General features: G+C 38.5%; 1 pseudogene; it reads left to right on the plus strand.

The window, feature by feature from the left end:
• The first annotated feature begins 1,115 nt into the window (after positions 1 to 1,115).
• The window catches only part of LOC121032707 (60S acidic ribosomal protein P0-like), a 44,597-nt pseudogene continuing 31,441 nt past the window's right edge, over positions 1,116 to 14,271 (plus strand).

The raw sequence follows: 14,271 nt of genomic DNA on the forward strand, positions 1-14,271 counted from the left end.
TAGATAGAGCAGACAGAAGAAAGACAGCTTGGAGGCTACAAAAACCTAAAAAGAAAACATGTCCAGATTTCAAAGACTGAAGCATACTTGATTGTTACAAAAGCTAAGAGCTGGACATAAGCACTCACTCCCCAGATTCCTGAAAACACCAAAGTGGAGACTCTTGGTATTAGGGCAAGAAACACATTTGAATTTTGTGTGTCTGTATGTGCACATGTGAAATATATATGTATATGTATACATACATATACACACACATTTATATGTGTGTATATATATATTCAGTTACATATTTAACTGAATACCCTGCTTTTAAATAAAAGGTACTCATCCTAAAATATATTTGGTACAAAATAGAAAATAATTGTTCACTCAAGCATAGGCACTTGTTTAAAAATTTAACATTATCGGAAATAGTAACATATACCTCTGATACCTTACATAGAAAATACTAAGAACACGTAAATTTCTATTGGTAACCCAGGATTATCCTCAGAAACCTTCATGGCTATAATGAGAAGGACACTGAACTGGCCTTGAGGGATACTGAGGCATAGATGTGTGAATACCTGTTTACTAAATGACACAGACCAAAGACAAAATAGCAACAATGAGTGGCTGCTTTAAATCATCTGCCTTTCTTTAACCCAAGAGTGATGGTAAGCTGGTGGAGTGATGCAGGAGTGGTTTGAAGACTGGCTTATAGAGAGACATTTTGAGCTCTCTTCAAAGACCATGTCCATTGTCAGGTGGTTTGTGTTGTTCTTCATTCGAACCTCCACATGAATGGAGACTGAGGGATCATTTAATTACACTGGCAGGAAAAGTACAAAAGGAACTCCCAGGAAGCATCAAGACTATCCCCATGCTTGGAGACAGAAGTGCTCCTCAACTGTCCTACAGTGTGTACAAAGGAGGAGTTGTTACCTCCATTTTCACAATTCCAGTCATTACAAATCTGCAGTTAGGATGTTCCTACTTTTGACTGGACTCATGTTTCTTATTGTCATTTGCTCAGAACTTAAGAGGCAAGAAAAAATAAATAAAACATTTGAATAAAACCTAAACATTAAAAGTAATCTATCCTAGCCCTCCTCTCTCCAGGCATCCTTGTGAGAGTGACATCGTCTTTAAACCCTGCATGGCAATCCCTGACGCACCGCCGTGATGCCCAGGGAAGACAGGGCGACCTGAAAGTCCAACTACTTCCTTAAGATCATTCAACTTGTGGACGATTATCCAAAATGCTTCACTGTGGGAGCAGACAACGTGGGTTCCAAACAAATGCAGCAGATCTGCATGTCCCTCCGCAGGAAGGCTGTCGTGCTGATGGGCAAGAACACCATGATGCACAAGGCCATCCACAGAACAACCCAGGTCTGGAGAAACTGTTGCCTCACATCCGGGGAAATGTGGGCTTTGTGTTCACCAAGGAGGACCCCGCTGAGATCAGGGACATGCTGCTGGCTAAAAAGGTGCCAGCTGCCACCTGTTCTGGTGCCATAGCCCCATGTGAAGTCACTGTGCCATCCAAGAACACTGGTCTGGGGCCTGAGAAGACTTCCTTCTTCCAGGATTTAGGCATCACCACTAAGATCTCCAGGGGCACCATTGAGATCCTGAGTGATGTGCAGCTGATTAATACTGGAGACAAAGTGGGAGCCAGCGAAGCCACACTGTTGAACATGCTGAACCTCTCCCCCTTCTCCTTTGGGCTGATCATCCAGCAGGTGTTTGACAATGGCAGCACCTACAACCCTGAAGTGCTTGACATCACAGAGGAGACCCTGCATTCTCCCTTCCTGGAGGTTGTCCGCAATGTTGCCCGCCTATGCCTGCAGATAAGTTACCTGACTGTTGCATCAGTGCCCCATTCTATCATCAATGGATACAAACGGGTCCTGGCTTTGTCTGTGGAGACTGGTCATACCTTCCCACTTGCTGAAAAGGTCAAGGCCTTCTTGGCTGATCCATCTGCATTTGTGGCTGCTGCCCCGTGGCCACTGCCACCAGTGCTGCACCTGCTGCTACTGCAGCCCCAGCCAAGGTTGAAGCAAAGGAAGAGTCAGAGGAATCAGATGAGGATATGGGATTTTGTCTCTTTGACTTATCACCAAAAGCAACCAATTCAGCCAACTTTATTTGTGAAACAAGGAAAGAAAGGCTTACTTCTCTTTAAAAAAAGTATCTATCCTTTTTTATTTTTATTTTTTGAGAGAGAAAGAGAGTGAGAAAGCGAGCATGAGCTGGGAAGGGTCAGAGAGAGAGAGGAAGACATAGAATCCGAAGCAAGCTCCAGGCTCTGATCTGTCAGCACAGAGCCTGACGTGGGGCTCGAACCTATGGACCGCGAGATCATGACCTGAGCTGAAGTCAGACACTTAACCACCTAGGCCACCCCAGGCACCCCTATCTTCATTTTTTATATCATACTGACATAAGACAGTATGTTTTCCCATTGTACAAATAATTCAAGGACAACCAATGAGCAGCTAATCCATTCACATACTTAAGCACTCCATTAGAAGTTGGTGCCTGGGAACAGGGCCAGCCCCTATCTTACAGGCTTTTCCCATTTTTGAATGTATTATGTTACCAAACTGAGAGACTCATGTTAGGGTTTGGGGAACCATGAAAAACAAATGGAAGGTGGCTAGAAACTTTGGACTTGAAATAACTATGGACTTACACACACACACACACACACATACACACACACACACACACACACACACACACACACACACTTAAAGTGGTTGGCCTTTGTAGCCTCTATAGACGACTTTTCTAGGATATAAGAAAGATTAGCAATTAAGAAAGAATTAGATAGCAGGTTTCCCTTAGAAAAGATACATAAGAAAGTTATTTGTGTACATAGACAACACCCTTGCATGCTGCTGTCCCAGAGAGAACACAGAGAAGTAACATATTTCAAAATATCTGAGTTTTAGTTGGGTGGAGGGGGACAGAAGAGACGGAAAGGTCTCCAAGCAAAGAAAAAAAAACAAGTTGCATTTACAGTAATACCCTGTTCTGTTTCATTCTTGATAAAACAAATGCTAATTTTGTTTTTAAACTGCCAGTACACAGGGAAGTGATCCGCATCCTCTATACCTTTGAGAGATTTTCATCCTTTACATATTCCAATTCAACTTAAAATATTGTGCAATTGCCAAACCTCATATTTAAAATATGTGCTTATCATTCAACTCAGGGTAACATTAGCACACTGAAAACTGCATTCTAATTAATAAATCAGAACCTTAACCACTGAAACATCATTCACACATATGAGATGGCAATAGAGAGAGCCATTAAAAATAGTAGCATGCTGTCACCCTTCCAGGAAATATGGAAATATGCCTTTTTGGGGGTTATTGGCCTACATTATTTATCAATGTTTGGCTTTAATATATGGATTTACTCAACATTGAATGAATATCATATTTCTCCTAGAAGATACAGCATTAATTTGTGATCTTGGACAAACTGTCAATTGGATAACAAGCCCACTAGGGGGGCATGCAATCAATAATTTGTATCCAGTGATTTCTTCCCTTAGGTTGTTTTAGGAAAATATTGCTTTTCCACTTTCACTCTCACTCATACACACAAAACAAGCAAACACACAAATTACATTAAAAAACCCACTTTTGGCCTAGCTTTAGGAGATTTTAAAAAGCAAACTACAACTTTTAGCAATGTGTTAGAACCTGGCAGTCAACTCTTGCTCTGTCTCAAAAAAAAAAAAAACACCTAATAAAAGAAAAAGAGAACAAAAAAAAGTTGGTGCTAAGAAAGAGAAATCATCGCAAATATGAACCAAATTTAAGCCACTACTGAACAGCAAGAAAAAAATTGTCATGTGGGCTTCATTCTTGAATCTTGCCTCTTCTCCACACCCCATTGCTCCCCACACCTCTAGGCTGTCACTTAACATTTATGCTGTCTTAAGCTTTAGCCGCAGCCACAATTCTTTAAAATTCATGTTTCTCAGGCAACTCATGCTCTTGATGCCAGAACTGAGCTGCCATCCCCTGGACATCCAGCCTAGATTTCCAGTCTCCAGTCTGGTACTACTCATATCATTTGCCTTGTGCTTGTTCATTTTTCCTTACTTGAACCTATGTGCTTGGACTCAAGCTACCTCTCCACATGGCTTCTTTCTAGCTTAACTCTCAATATTTGCCAGCCCCAATTCTACCAGTGCAATAGTCTGCCCGCATCTCTCAGATGGGGTTTTTAGTAAGATTGTTTTTTTCCAGCTGTACCTAGAACAAATTGAGACATATGCACCAGAAAAAAAGGTCACAATGATTATAGAGTCTTTGTTTATAAAACCAGACTGCAGAGCATGGTTTGATCCGAGTCACAACATAGGGACTTTCTCCAACCCCACACTCCTAGTGTAGCTATTAGGAGTCACAAGAGGGAGAGTTGCCTTTGCAGAGTCAAGGAAGTTCTTGCTGCCCCTGCCCCTAAACATGAGCAGAATGCAAGATCCACAACCTCTGCTAACTGATGCAGAGAAATACAGAACATTGATTATCAGCCTCAGGTTCTCATCAGCTCTGCAGTTCAAAATTTGACTCTCTTCATGTGAAGGAATGAGTAACAGCAGCACTTTTCCCTACAAATTACCCCAGAGGGTAGGAAGTGTTGGAGAAATTTCTATCTTATAGGCTTAGGGCTGAATGAAGACAGAGATTAAGAATTATTTTTCTCAAACCCTCCAGACAAATTTACTTGACCCTTCTGCCTTCTTACTGCCTTGACATAAATGTATTTGTTACTACCGAATTACTTCCAACTTGAATTTGACCCCAGAGATTGGAGAAAAGAGACTCTCAAAGAGGCAGCAACATTTCTTCCCAGAAGATTATAAACCTAAACAGGATTGAGTAATAAACTCCATAACAGCACATACCCTGTCTCTAACCACACAACACACACAGTAGGTATTTTATAAGTGAAACGCCTTCAAAAAAAAGAAAAAGAATTCAACATCTTTTGGACTTTAGTCAGTTTTGGGGAAAAGCAAAAGAGACTTACTGAAGTTTATTCTAGTGAAAACCCATGTGAGATTCCCAGGAAAAGCTAAATACCTGTACTAACAAAGAGCAGGAACCACCACACTGGAGCTACAGGAACAGCAGGAATTATAGAGGAACAGGATGTAGGTCTTCACCCCAGTGCAGTGGTTTCAGTGTATAGTCCCGATATCAGCAGCATTAGCATCCATCACCTGTGACCTTTCTGTACAAATGATACTGATGCCATGCCCACTAAGGTTTGAAAATCATTAGTCTAGTATACCACTATTTTAGTATTTTAGGATGTCTTGGCTATTTTCTATAGATTTTCTTCTCTCCATGTTAATAGGTGTTGTATTTTTATGTTGACCAGGTCTATATAAGAATGGGGAGGGGGTGACTGAATATATTTTGATCTAAACCAGAGAGATTGACATTTCCAAGATCACAAAGGTGTAGTACAAATATTTTGTTAAAAATGCTTTATAGAAAGTGATGCTTTTTGGACTGTTCTCTTTGTGTCTCCTCTCCCCAAATGGATAATTATGACTGTACAATAATTGAACACTGTGAGCCTTATGATGGAAGGTCTCACTTCTCCCACTGCAGAGAGCTGTCTCTGGGAGAGGAGCTGCCTTTGATGTGTTGGAAGGACTATCCCTGGGGGGAAAGAATATTTGACAGGCACATATTTTAGAAATGTTTTGCAGGTAAAATTTTCATCCATAAAATTGTATTAACATTTCAAACATGCGACCCTCCAGAATTCAAAGACGTAGTCTCCAGAGAGCTTCTCCCTCCTCCTAGAGAGCTATATTTTTCTAGGGCAGAGAGAACGTGATTTTCTCCAAATGCTTTAACCATGCCCCGACCTCCATTTCAAAAGCAAACCTTTAACAAGCTGAAGGGGCCAGATATAGGGTGATGATAAAGGGAGGGCAAAGGCAGACAAAAAAAATATGCCCTCAGAATTATGACTTCTATCTGGATGGCAAAAAATAAAGTGCCTGCATTAAGATCTGCATGGAATCATTCAGAAAGCTTGGAAGTAAATCATGATTATTATGATGCAGAAGATAAGACTCCTAGCAAAAGTTCAGCCATACACAGCCCTGCTTTGATGCTCCACAACATTCAAAATTGCCCATTTCATTTCCTTTGAGCAGCCTATAAATAACACACCCATCCAGCATAACGCTGGCCTTGTAATGAATGTGAAGCAACTGAAAAAAAATGTAGTTATCAGCATCTAATAAGCAGAAAGTCAATGGAATAAGGAAGGAACACAGTTCAGATATGGGCAACCTAGGCCTAATGGGCGGGGCCCCGAGCACATGACATGAAGCACAACTGCTCTGCTGTTGTGACTTTGTTGTATATCTCAATGCCAGCATTCAGTCATTAGTCCTCTGTGCATTATTTTTTTGCTTACTTAATATTTTTGATATCTATTATGATGAGCCTATGTTTTTGTTAGTCTGACTGAATTCAGGAGAAGAAAAGTGAACATATTTGAGTTTAGTTAAATAAAGATGAAATAATAAGATATAATTTTTTTATTGGTAAAAGACAACACTATCTCCTTCTGACCAAATATTCCCTTTAAGTGGCTGGTGTGATGCTTTACAAGTGCTGCTGAGAAGACAAAACTATTCAGTTATCACATATTAGTGGAAATGATAATTTTGGCTATCATTCACAGAGTGTCTACTATGTGCCAAATACTGCCAAGAAATTTGCATGTATTTCTAGTAGCCCTCATAAATGTGTAGTGTAGGTATTACTACCCCTGGTAATACCTGTTAGTCTATGGGCTTAAATGTCCTCTGGCTTGATTGTTTCCAGCAGCTCTCATTTACTGCATATTTATATTCAACACCTACCAGGTGTCAAACAGGTTGAGGTCCTGCTCTCATTCAGCTTATCACAAATAATAAACAAATAAGATAATATCTGCTAGTGATAATGGTCTCTAGAAAATTATAGTATGGTAATGAGCTTTCTCCTAAACTGATTTTCCTTCTGTCTACACAATTCAGAGGTAGCACCCATCCTACACATCAAAGGCAGTTCCTCTTCCAGGTGCTTATGAAACTAACAGTTGTTACCTCTTTCCTCAGCTCCCATAGCTAATGCACTGTCAAGTCCTGAAATTCTAAAACATACCTAAAGTTCACCTCTCTCCATTTGCACTAAAGTACTATCACGTTGTCCATAAAATATCAGAATCAGAAACAATCTAGGTGTCTTTCAGTAGGTGATTGGCTAAACAAATTGTGACTCATCCATTTCATGGAATACTACTCAGCAGCAAAAAGGAACAAACTACTGATACATGCAACAACTTAGATGGATCTCTACAAAATTATGCTGAATGAAAAAAACCAATCCCCAGTGATTATATACTATATAATTCTAATTACCTACATTCTTGAAATAATAAAATTATTGAAGGGCAGAACACCTTAATGATTGCCAGAAGTTTAGAATGAGAAGTAGGGGCAGGAGGGAAGTATGTGTGGCTATATAAAGGTAATAGGAGAGGTCGTTGTGGTCACGGAAATGTTCTGTGTTTTGAATATGTTAATGTCAATATCCTAAATGTGATATTGTAATGTAGTTTTCTGTGTGTTAGCATCAGATGAATCTTTCTGTATTATATCTTACAGTATCTTTCTGTATTATATCTTACAACTGATGTGAAATGAAAATCATCTCAATATAAAGACAATTCTTTATATGTTATTTAGAGTATCATCTTCAACATAAATCAAGTGACCATGTATGTATGGGTTTGTTTCCAGGATCTTTATTCTGCATAATTAGTCTTTTGGTCTTGCTCTAATACCAGACTATTAATTAGTTTTTTAAAAGACCTATGTCTGATATACATCTTTCAATATCATTATTCTTTAGTATGGTGTTGACCATCCTTGGTGCTCTGCATTTCCCCATGTATTTTAGAATCAGACTTTAAATTTTCACAAATAAAAGCATTTGGACAATTTTAAGATTGTATTGAGTCTATAGATCATTTGAAATCATTGACAATATCAAGTCTTTCAATTCATAAAAATTGACCTTACTAATGTAATTTTTCTCTAACAGCACCATGAACATCTTTTATTAAATTCAACCCTACATATTCAGTTTTTACAACAATTAGAAATTATATAAATTTTATTTTGTTATAATTTGTTGCTGGTATGAAAGATGAATGATTTTATATAATGACCATATATTGAGTGGCTTTGCTAAATTTACATCCACAAACCAATAACTGACTGTAGAATATTCAAAATTATCTACATTTCAATACTATTTTAAATGTATAGTGCTAGTTTTATTTTTTATTTTCTAAATATTTTGTGTTTATTTTTCTTGCTGTATTGCACTGTCTAGGAAATTTCATTTCTGCTATACTAACAATGAATAAACAACCTGAGGTCAAGGATAGATCATTCCCCTCACTCTACTAATATAGATAGGACACCTGACTCTGCCAACTGTGGCAGTGTGCAGGCAGAAGATACAGTCTCCATTTAAGAGGGTAAGAAAAAAAATCAGCTAAAATGTTAACAAATGGCTACAGATGAGTGTAGGGATTTATATTCATTTCCTGACTCTTTTCAAAAGAACCTCCACCTAGTGTTCATGAGAAAGATTCAGAGCACAGCAAGAGACTAGAGAAAGACTCCCTAAGTCATGCAGGTGTGAAGGAGAAAATTGGTTGCCACTGTGGGAAATAGATGAAGGTCCACCGCCTGATCTTCCTTCAAAAGACTTAAGCTACTGCAGTCAGGGAAAAAAAAAACTTTTTGCTCCCAGGATAGGTAAAGACCCATGGCTTCCAGGGAAAAATAGAAGTGAGAAAAAGGGTCATTGAATCCAGCCCACATGCCAAGTCCAAAGAATCTCTGGAGGAACTTGAAGCATATCAATGTCTGAGTATAAATAATATTTACCTCAATCTCTCCTGTCATACACAAGATGTCTTGCATTCAATTTAAAACTGGGACCATACAAACAAGTGAGAGAAAAGTCGTATCAAGAGACATAGCAATCAATAAAACCAGAATCAGAGATGACTCATGTTGGAATTATAAAACAGGGACTTCAAAAAATGTTAAAGATCTAATTGAAAAGGAGGGTAAAATATATAAACAGAAGAGAAATTCTGGCCAAAATACAAAAATTATAATAAAGAGACAAATAGAAAGTTTGCAACTAGAAGATAAAGTAGTAGAGATGATGAGCTCATCAGCAGACCCAGCCAAGTTGAGGAAAGAATTGAGTAAACTTGAGCATACTTGAATACAATTTACACAAACGGAGACAAGTTAAAAAAAAAATGGAACAGAACATTCAAGAACAGAACTGGCTTGTCAGTGCCCAAAATCTCTCTACTCCATGTAAACTCTGAGAATTTCTCAGATATAACTTTGTTTCTACTTCACCTGGATGTTTGAAATTTCACTCTGTAAATGTGCAGCATAGTACCAAGCAAGGCAATCTTATGTGAATTTCTGGACTTTTTATTCCCCTTCTTCTCAAAACTCTGATCTGCAATTTCCAGATGCCCCAGCCTCCCTCATCATTGATCTCCATCTCTTTGCCTTTATGAGCCATTAGGGCTCTATTCTGATTCCCAGCACTTTCAGAGAAGTGGGGCTTATACTGTTTCTTCTCTTGGGGTTTACAGTTCTGAACTTCTGGCTGTCCAATCTCTCAAAACAATTGTTTTATATATTTTGTCTGGTTTTCAATTTGTTTATGGTAGGAGGTCAAGGCCAGTCTTTGTTACTTCAAGATTTTCAGAAATAGAAGATCATATTGTACTTTTTTGTTTGGAGTTATGTAATTAGATTCTTAAATTTCTAGTAAGGTCAAATAATACACTGAGGATAAAGAGCACTGGGAGAGAAATGAGAAGTCCTGGGGTATAGTCACAGCTTCCCACATATTCCTAGCTCCATGGCTTTGAGAAAATGTGATACCACCTCTACAACTCACTCCCCTCATCCGTATGTTGAGAGAATTGTACTTAATTGCTTCCACCTCTCTTTCTAACATAAACATCCTGAACCTATGGTAGAAAACCATTTGCCAAATCTTTAGATGGTTAGGTTGACCTTTTTACAGTTTACCTGAAAACCTATTTTCAACATCAGTCTTTAGAGCAGGACAGGAGACTATAGTCTCAAATTTCTGTGCTGCTGCAAGTCCTGCTCACACTAATAGGAATTACACACAGGCACCTCAGAGATAATGGAGATGTCAATCTCTTTTATGAACCATGACAAGCATCCAAGGAATGGTGGATTTCAAAGTAAATATCCAGTATTTCAGCATAGAGTCAGCAGGGATCAGTTCTAAACCTTTTCCACTTCCTCCATCCCCCTCCAGAATCAAAACATCCATGAAATTCACCTGTTGGCTGATTTCGTTGAGATGCAGTTAACAGTCGAACAAGACTGTTATGCAGCAGTTAGGCTGCAAATAAAATCCAAATGGTTGATAATCTTTCCTTTGGTTTCAGATTACTGCTAATCATATAATTGCAGATTAAAGGACTCACTGTATCTTTTTGAAGTCACAGCAAAGGCATTAAAGTGTTTCTGCTGATCCTCTGAGCAGAAGCTTGAGAGGAAATCTCTAATGTGAGCTGTTCTCCTGAGATATTGTTTTCTGATGCTCTGGCAAACCCAGCATTCTTAGATTCTTGTGACCTTCTACATCTCAGCCGACCCATGTCTGAACTTTTGCCCACTACTATGTTGTCATCCTAGCTGCAGAGAAACTAGTTAAGGTATTATTTTAAACAAACTATTATGGAAGCATTGTTTATAATGAGCATGGTTCTGTAGAGCACATGTTGGGGTCCCTCTCACCCCTATTAGGTTATCCAGTGATGTCAGATTCACAGCATATTAAAATGGAAAGGACTTGGGAGATAATCTTCTCCTACCCTATCACTTTACAAAAAATCAAAGTGAGTTGTTGGGTAATATTACAAGTCCTAAGGAGGAAAGCATGCTCATACATTTAAACAAAAGATTAAAAACAAAAATGTCTTCTACTTAACCCTCTGCTAAAACAGAAAATCCAATTAACCAGGATCTTTCTTTCCTTCCTAGGTTATTCCATATATATTTAATTTAATTGAATATGAAATCATAGAACAAATCACAGGAGAATTTTTTTTTTGGCAAATGAGAGTACTGTTGAAATGCATTACAGGTTGAGATGAATGAATGGTAGCTCGCTGGTATGTGTATGAATGGGCCCAAGAACATTCCAAACCTACATGTTGAATGGGCTATTGGGGAATTATGTGGCTCTCTACATCACCAGCCTTCTATCCTTATGGCATGAGAGATCAGATTTGTCATTTTTTTACACAGGATCTGGATCAACTCTGGATATACCCCTGAAATAAAGAGCTCCAGGAAAGAAGTAGACAAGATTTTATCTCTTCTATATAAGCACAACTTACAGTTTAGGATGATTTCGGATATAATGTCAAGAGGAATTTATTATTTATATGCATCCTAAATGTTAGAATTGGTTTGCATATACTTGTTTGGAAATATGTCTATTCTTCATGCTCCAGAAAAATATATTTTATTTTAATATATTTTATTGATTAGCTAAAATTCTTTATAGATACCTATCTTTAGGTAGCAAAGTAGAAGAAGAGAAAGAACCTTGTAAATTGGAGGTTGTAATGTTATATAACCCTAAGTTCACTACAGGCTGAAAATGCAACATTATAAATAATAATAATGGAGATAATCACAACAGGTATTATTAAGTGCTTATGCGCCAGATACTTTACCGATTGCCTTATATGTGTTACCTAATTAAATCCTCATAAAAATTGAAGGAGATAGAAATTAGGATTATCTTATTTGACCAAGAAGTTAAGTAATAGGTCCTGGGTCAAAAATTCTCAAATGGCTGAGCAGGGATTTGAACCCAAGTCTGGCAGATCACAGAAACTTAAGGTGACACTGATGCTTTGATAATTTAAGGTGAGAGAAGTACGTAGAGTTTTGTTGAAAGCCAGAGTAAAGCAGCTCTGTCAGCAAAACCATAATTTCACGTGTACTCTGATTTTAGTGAGGGTTTGCTCACATAGTTGTATAACATGTCAGTGTCCATAGGTTGTAAAGCTCAGAAAGTAAGAAAATCTCAGAAAGCAGACCTCCAAAGTCAAGATTTGACATTTGGAATTTCTGACCAAACTACAGGATGTTTCATATCTCCCTGCCAGACAACTCCCTTTTGACTGCACAGACTCTAGAGCATAAATTAGTTCAGTAAGTGTCTGCATTAAATTACCCTGAACAGTTTGTCACTCCCAATTGCCTTGGTGTAATAGATGCAGGGAAGAAATTCTATGTAGTTGGTGATATATCCTTAATTCTGGCTTAACAAGTGCTTTACTGGCACTCTTTGAGAGTAGGTAATTCAAACCCAGTATCCAGCTCTGGTGGATCAGAACACCAGGGTTGTTCTCTCTACACAGAATTGTTCAAAATGCCCATCTGTGAGGAATTTCTATTGCACTCTTGGAGGCACAGGTAGCCTTGACTACCTCTGTGCTTGCTCATTTCTTCTCTTGAATATTTATGCTTATCTTGCCCATTGATTTTGAAAGAAGGTTATGGAAATTGATTGGCAGCACCAGCAAATAGCTGATGGGAGAATCTGGCCTCTGAATGAGAATGAGTCACTAGTGACAGAACGGTGTCCAGTGTGACTAATACATATGGAGTAAGGAAGCTCTGGGGTTTCCTCCTGGCATGCAATCTTCTGTAGTGGTGAGGTAAGCAGGCAGGGAGAAGTACTTTCTTCACTGTGAGGACTCAAGGATGTGCATCATTCTTTGTATCCAGTTGAATGTACTTTGTCAAACCTTTAATTTCAAGATGGAGTGGCTCTATGGAACTCTCAGAAGCATTGATTCATTGGAGGCATTTCCAGCCTTGAGGTAGATAGAAGTGTGGATTAGAAGACTTAGCATGGCAATGCTGTGATTACAGGGCTTTATTTTCCATGAGGAACGAAGTGATCATTTCCTTTACTGAAAACCCAGCTGCTATGCACCTACTTCCCCTTCACTCTCTATCATTTTCTGTAGGTTTGGGAAACACAAAGAACAAGTATTCTTGCTTACTATGTTCTGAATGTAATATATACAATGGGTGAAAACTGAAATATTCAGTCTATTAGTAGCTTGTTTCATGTTGGGACAAAACAACAACAAAAAAGCTGGTGCGATAGATTCCCACCTACCCACCCCTAACACATATATATAGCCTGACACTAAATTGTAGAATCACAATATTCATAGAGTATTTTTTTCTACTTTCAGATCATTTTCACATGGTAAGAACTCCATACATGTTTGGTGAATGGATGAATAAAAACACACGTGTGCACTGATATATAAATTTGGATTCTCTGAGTCTCCCAGGAGGTAAATTGAGTTAGGCAAGGTAAGCATTACTTTCTCTACATATGGGCGAGGAGTAAAGCATAGGTGGAGATGTCCACATAGGACTACAGAGGACAATAACATAGCTGAGTATCAGCTCTACAATAACACACTGTAAATGAAAGGGTTGAGGTATTTTTTTAGCAGCACAGAGCAGCAGCCTAAGTGCTCTTAGGGGAAACTTCACAATACTTAGAACTCCTATCTCTAAAAGCAGCACTGTAAGAGAGGAGAAACTGGAGGGGAGAGACAGATACCAAATGAACAGGAAGGAGGTACAGAACAATAGTAAAGACAAGTCCCAGAGAAGAAAGGACAGAATGAGACTAGTAGAGCTGCTGAAATGTAATGACTCTGTGGGGCCGATCTGCTCCCATCTCAACCCAACGATGGGAATGCTCTTCTAGAACCATCAGCTTCACCAGCAGCCTATTTTATTAATCACTGGTCTTGGGACAGATCTACCTCTCTTTTCCTTTATTTTGCCAAAAGATAGGATTCCAGGAAGTTCTGTGACACAAAAATGTGACAATGCTATTATTTGTACTTTTTTTTCCCTTTAGGTAACTATTTTTGTTTTTAATCTGGAAGTTTAGCAAACTTATCTTGTGTTTCGACAACTAGTTGTCTATTTCCTTTCACCTCATGGCTACCTGGTATCATTTCCATGCCTTACAGTCTTACTCTACTTTTCAGGAGAAATAAAGAATTCGATAATGAGAATACTTACTTTTA

The sequence above is a fragment of the Herpailurus yagouaroundi genome, unplaced genomic scaffold (genome assembly GCF_014898765.1).
Source record: "Herpailurus yagouaroundi ecotype Mexico unplaced genomic scaffold, PumYag 142, whole genome shotgun sequence".
NCBI classification, from domain to species: Eukaryota; Metazoa; Chordata; class Mammalia; order Carnivora; family Felidae; genus Herpailurus; species Herpailurus yagouaroundi.